This window comes from Oryx dammah, unplaced genomic scaffold (assembly GCF_014754425.2).
Source record: "Oryx dammah isolate SB20612 unplaced genomic scaffold, SCBI_Odam_1.1 HiC_scaffold_13, whole genome shotgun sequence".
Lineage (NCBI taxonomy): Eukaryota > Metazoa > Chordata > Mammalia > Artiodactyla > Bovidae > Oryx > Oryx dammah.
In genome coordinates, this window is record NW_024070197.1 from 41,483,542 (window position 1) to 41,489,737 (window position 6,196).

The window sequence follows — 6,196 nt, forward strand, 5'->3', positions numbered from 1 at the left end:
GAATGTAAGGGTAGACATGGCAGAATAGAAATGGAATGCATAATTTGCACACAAGCAAAAGAAAAGTATAAAATTATGAACTTGAATAATACCCACCAAAACATGACAGTAGCTTCCTGTTGGGAAAGAGAAGAGATGATGGTGACCAGGAGGGGCTAAGGTGGGGGGTAAAGGAAATGTCAACTTTATCTGAAATGTTCTACAGTTTAAAAACCATTTAGAAACAAGCCTTCCCCCTCTCTGCCTCTGGGAGATGCTCAGGATTTTCCGTGATATTCATGGTCCCTTATAACATACCTCTATGTTTCAGCCAGCTTAGCTCCCTCTCTACTTCCCAATGCATATTTTTCATTTCCATCAGGCTAGTCTCTCTTTTTACACACATCATCTGACTTATTTTAGGATTCATGTCTCTGTTGTCCAAATCCTGCCAGTTCTTAAAGAACTTCCTTTGTATAATCCAATATTGACAACAGCAAATAGAGCTGTTTGTAGCACATAACACATAATTGCATTGTTTAGCTCTCTCTTATTTGTATGTAACTGTCTTATGTTTTCTATTCCCTTTTAATTGCTTTCTTTTATTCCATATTTCCCTTAAAAGATTATAGAATCTCAGAAGTCAAGAACTGTGGTGTTTATTATACCTTGCCCTGGGATCCCTCATGGCATGTTCCACAGCTAAACACATTGTAAAGAATATGTTTGTTAAATTGAAAGCAATCTCTCTGATGGAAAGGCAATGAAGAAAAGAAAATGAACAAGCAAGTTCTGACCATTCTTTAGCAGATAAATTTCACCGACGAAACAGTAAGTCACTTATTTCAATGTTATTGATTAATCTCAGTGATCTGGAATGTATTTGAGATTCAGAAAAAGTTGGTTAAGAACATGGGGTTTGGTGCCAGACACACCTAATTTGAGCATCAGTTTAATCATGTAATTGCTATCTTTATAACTATGGATAGGCAACCTAACTATCCACTTGAGTTTTAATTCTTCATGATAGAAAATATTAATAGTTCATACATGGAAATCACCTAGTTCAGCACATGGAACATAGTAAAACACCCACGACCTTGGATTATTATTACTTAAAATAAATAAGACCAAAGCCATGCAGGAGATAATGGCCAGTTGCCAGCCCATGACAGAACTGCATTTATCTGCCCTCTAGAAGTTAAGTGTGGCTATGTTCTTTTGTGTTTGCCAGTGAAATGTAAGCATAAAGACATATGTGATTTCCTACAGAATTTATAAGACCTCCTGAGCAATTCACCACTTCCTCTTCCCCTACAGGGGCACCCTGGAAGCATGTGTTGAGACGGAGCCTCTGCCCACCTGGGTCCCTGATGGCTATGCTGAGGAGAGCTCTCCTGAAACCCAGTGGATGCATAAAATGAATGAGAAACAAACTTGTGCTATATTATTGCCCCTGAGATTTTGGAGTTTTTTGTTCCTGCAGCAAAACCTAGCCCATCCTGACTAACATAATGAATTAAAAGTTGTAGTTGTTTTTCATCTATCCTCAACCCCCCAGAAAATAAAAACTGTCTAAAGTCATGCTTTTGAACTCATTTGCTCTTACTTTAAAACACTTCTCCCCAACTTGTTTATATGGTTTTCCATCTCACAGGATATTTGAAGCAAAATACCAGAGGCAATATTACCAGAGGTATGCACTGGTAGGCACAGCAAGAAGGGAGAACTACTGGGCGATAAAAAAGAAAAGAAAATTGTGATAAGAAGATAAGGAACTCAAAAAGCATTATAACCTGGGGTCACTTTTTTTTAGCTTTGTATTTATTGTAATTAATTTTTTTCAGTTTTTTAAAAATTGGAATATCATTGCTTTACAATGTTGTGTTAGTCTCTGCTGTACAATGAAGTGAATCAGCTATACGTATACATATATCCCCTCCCTCTTGGACCTCCCTCCCACCACTCCCCATCCCACCCACCTAGGTCATCACAGAGCAGATCTGGGACTATTTTGGTTAGGTGGAATGAATGATGCTTACTCTAAGAGGCCTTTGAAGTCATCTCTGTATCATGACACTGCTTTTTCAGTTTATTACAGTTTCACTACATTTTTATTTTGCTTATTCACTTTTAAAATTTTATGGTACAACTTAGTTTTTAAAATGATTTTTTTTTTTAATGCTTACTATCTCCTGAGCATCATACTGAACACTTTTGAATGTGTAGCAGGTCATTTATACTCTCAGCATCTCTCAGAAATGGAAGGTTTTATCCCACCTCTATGGCAGCACTTAGGGATCTGTAATTGCCCCAGGGTTTCATGGTCAGTACTGCAGAATCGGAATTTCATGTGAACCCAGCCTGTCTGATTTCAGAGTCCTTTCACCATCATGCCTCTCAGGCATTAGCATAACGCCGAAGGATGACCCTCAACAAAGGCTAAATTATGTTTCAGGGAAGTCTGTTTTAAAAGCCTGGGAGACATGTGTAACATTTTGGACATTCTTCTATCAAGAAAAAAAAAAAAAAGATTCAGTTTTAACAAGTGCTGGTGCTTCAAAGGGTAGAAAGCTTGGGTTATCAAGAAAAGCCACATGTGGGAAGCAGCTCTCTCCCTAACAGCGCAAGACAAATGATACGGTCTTGAATTTCAATGATCTTATAAATGCAACAGGAGTGATAAATATAAATCTATTAAAGCTCTTTCATTTAGAACAAGGAATCTATATTCTGGGACCATATAACTTTTTTCTTTAACTGCATCTTTCAAACAGAAAAAGTTGCGGGGCACAGATGAGTCACTTCCTTGGTTCTTTACAATGTGAGGAGAAAGGACCCCCGATGGGAGGTAGGGAGGCTGGAGAGAAGGTGAAGTTCTCTTGCTGCTGTCCAAATGGTTGCCAGAGAGGCCCCAGCTTGCCATTTCATCTCTGTAGCTGTTTCCTTATGCGAAGGATGGCAGATGACACCAGGGGTCCTACCCATAGCGAGAAGAGCAAAAGACAATCAAGCTCAGAGCTTAGAGACATTTCCTGCGTGGACAGGCACTTGGCAGAGAACGTTTCTTAAAGGATAGCTCACCCTTCACTGCCGGTCTGAATGAACCTGCTTTGGAAACCCAAGTTGTCCTTGCCTACTACAAGCAAGGTTTCACTCTCAGTGGAAATTTTCATTTTTATTTCTGTATGACAGTTCAACAGGTAAGCGGACACCTCTGTCACAGAACTGCAGGGCTATTGTTTAAACATCGCAGTGGCAATTTCAGTTCTCTAGAAGGGCTGCTAAGAATGTTGGGTCCCCTTCCCGGATCTGTATTTTTGTCCCCTGTTACTGTGGGTGCAGTGTATTAAACATACCTTCAGAGCGGTTCAGAGAAGCCAGAAGGGAGGGTGACTGCAAATGCTTACTATCAGGCTACTTCTGACAATTCCTAATGTAATCCATATACTACACATACATTCTGGTTACACAATTTATGAGGTATAACAAGGGGAGAGAAGTGAAGCTGGGATATAATTGTGACTGATGTGAAACAGACATGTAGAATGAATGGCCTTACAACATTTTCTTTGAAGTTTGTTAAAAGCAGTAAAGTGATATTCACTATAAGTGAAACCTGCTGTTACAGATATCCACTGGCTTGGGGAACATTTTCTTTTGACTTGATTTCTTGAATTTTAATTTGCCACTTGAAGTTTTTGAAAAAAATTTTTTTTTCTTTTGACGTGCCCTGGGAGAGAAAGGGGATAAAAATTGTGGAGGACCTACTGAAAGCTCATCCAGGCACTCGACATCAGGGCTGACTCGCAGGCCACAACAGGCACAGTGCCTAGGGCAGCAGGGATGTTTTAACGTCTTTTAAAATCAGATGAAAACAATGAATATAATAATAATATAATTATATTAATGTATCATCGAGTCATATAATAAAATTAAAATGCATTTATACATCAATATGTTGTTAATTCATATAATAAATTTTAATTATTATAATGAATACAATATATTAATATATTATCAATTCATACAATAAATTAAATATATTAATATATTATTGATTCATATAATAAAATTTAAAATTATTATGATAATAATTTGTTTTTTAACCCTATTTTATGGAGGAAGGTGCCAACAAGGGCAATGTGGCAAGGGTCCACAGATTTCTTAATGTGGTGACCCTGCTTGATAGAACTTTTCTCACTTAATTCTAGGTAATCCTGAAAGACTAGGATTTAATCCTGAAATTCTAGGTAATCCTCGAAGACATGGAGAAAGTGATGTTTTGAAGACTTAAGAAATTTTCCTAAGGTCCTACAACTAGGAAGTGCTGGGGGTGGATCTTAAGACTACTATCTCATTTTTTCCACTGAAGAAGAGCTTAATTCATAGGGAGTTCTATATTGGAACACCTGGCATTAGGAATGAAAAATGTCACATATATTTGGTACCAAGGAAATGAATGGAAAAATCAATTCTGAGGTTGGCATGTGTTTTTCCATACAATACAGGAAGATGTCTAGAAATATATGTAACCCAGATGTCCCCAAGTTTACCAGCTTCAAGGTCAAGACTTCCCTTCAATACTCAAATAATAGTTTATGCCCTGACAGGAAGTCCAGCCTTCATGCTATCACTGTCACCTCTCCCATCTTTCTCTTGGGACCTGTGAAGACCACTTACTTGTTCCTCTAACCAGTCCAGGTTAATGCTCAACGTCTCCACTGACTGCTTCTTACCACATTTGAGGAGTCATGTTTAAGGCAGGCAGCCACTGCTCTCTCCTCACACATGGATGTGTGCCCCCACAAAGGGAGGGGGAATAACAGGTCCCCAGAGCACAGCTTGGACCTCCAACCAGTTTTTACTGAAGTCTTGGGGGCATTGATCGTACAACACAAAGGGGAACATTTGATTAATAGCTAAGTCAGCCAAGCATCCTAATTTGCCCATAAAATGGGGATGAATTAGGAGATGGGGATTGATATATATACTCTATTTATGCCACGTATGAGATGGTTGGATAGCATCACCGACTCAATGGCCATGAGTTTGAGCAAGCTCTGGGAGACAGTGAAGGACAGGGAAGCCTGGCATGTGGCAGTTCATGGGAGTGCAGCGTCAGACACAACAAGAGACTGAACAAGAACGCTAAGCCAGATAACGAATGAGAACCTACTGTACAGCGCAGGGAACTCCACTCAATGCTCTGTGGCGACCTCAATGGAAAGGAAATCCAAAACAGACGGGAAATGTGTATATATATATAGCTGATCCACTTCCTGTGCAGGAGAAAGTAACACAACATTGAACAGCAACTATACACCAATAAAAACTTCAAAAATTGTTCTTTAAAGAAGGAGTTCTCCAGAAATTTTAGTTTGAAAATTGTGTCAGTTTGGGGCGAACCTGGGCCAAAAAATTATTATAATAATTTCTGTTTGCCCTACAGATGTCTCATCTTGAATGCACAGCACTGACCTCACTTAGGGCTTCATCTTGGTTACTGGTCTAGCTCTACTGGGCTAAGCTATTTGTTTCTATCCCTGCCACCTCTAAGAAAACTCCTTGCTTAGATCCCAGACTCAACTTGGCCTCAGAGAGAGGAAGATGTCTTTCCTCAAGTTTAAGACCATCTTCGTCCCTGCTCTAGCCTGATCACTAACAGGACCTCTTCCCTTCCTGGAAAAGAGCCATGCTCCTTCATTAGCAAAACACTAAACTCTCATGGCCTGGACAAGACAAACCCAGAAGTCCAGAGCACTGTTCCCAGACTCTTGGTCTTAAATGACACCATCTATGGGACCCTGGGCTTCCCTTATAGCTCAGTCAGTAAAGAATCTGCCTGCGATGCAGGAGACCCAGGTTCCATTCCTGTGTCAGGAAGATCCCTTGGAGAAGAAAATGGCAACCCACTCCAGTATTCTTGCCTGGAGAATTCCATGAACAGAGGAGCCTGGCAGGCTACAGTCCATGGGGTCACAAGAGTCAGACACAACTTAGTGACTAAACCACCATGGGACCCTAAGAGTCTAACGTGGGTAGTCCTGTGTCAAACCCATACAGTATCTTGTCACAATCTCTTGGCCTGATGATGAATGGGAAGCTGGGTCATCCTCAAAATTTGTAATCTCTTGGGAGAAATGTTTGGGTTAGATCATAGACACATCTCCCAGGAAGGGAAAAAACAAAGTGATTTTTCAGGCAAGTATCAGTC

At 39.9% G+C, this 6,196-nt stretch overlaps 1 long non-coding RNA gene across 1 annotated transcript; it reads left to right on the forward strand.

Moving 5' to 3' along the window:
* The first annotated feature begins 608 nt into the window (after positions 1 to 608).
* LOC120873225 lies at positions 609 to 1,563 on the forward strand. Its single transcript, XR_005723416.1, has 2 exons — positions 609 to 810; positions 1,300 to 1,563. It is a non-coding gene; the product is annotated as an uncharacterized LOC120873225 (long non-coding RNA).
* Positions 1,564 to 6,196: the final 4,633 nt, after the last annotated feature.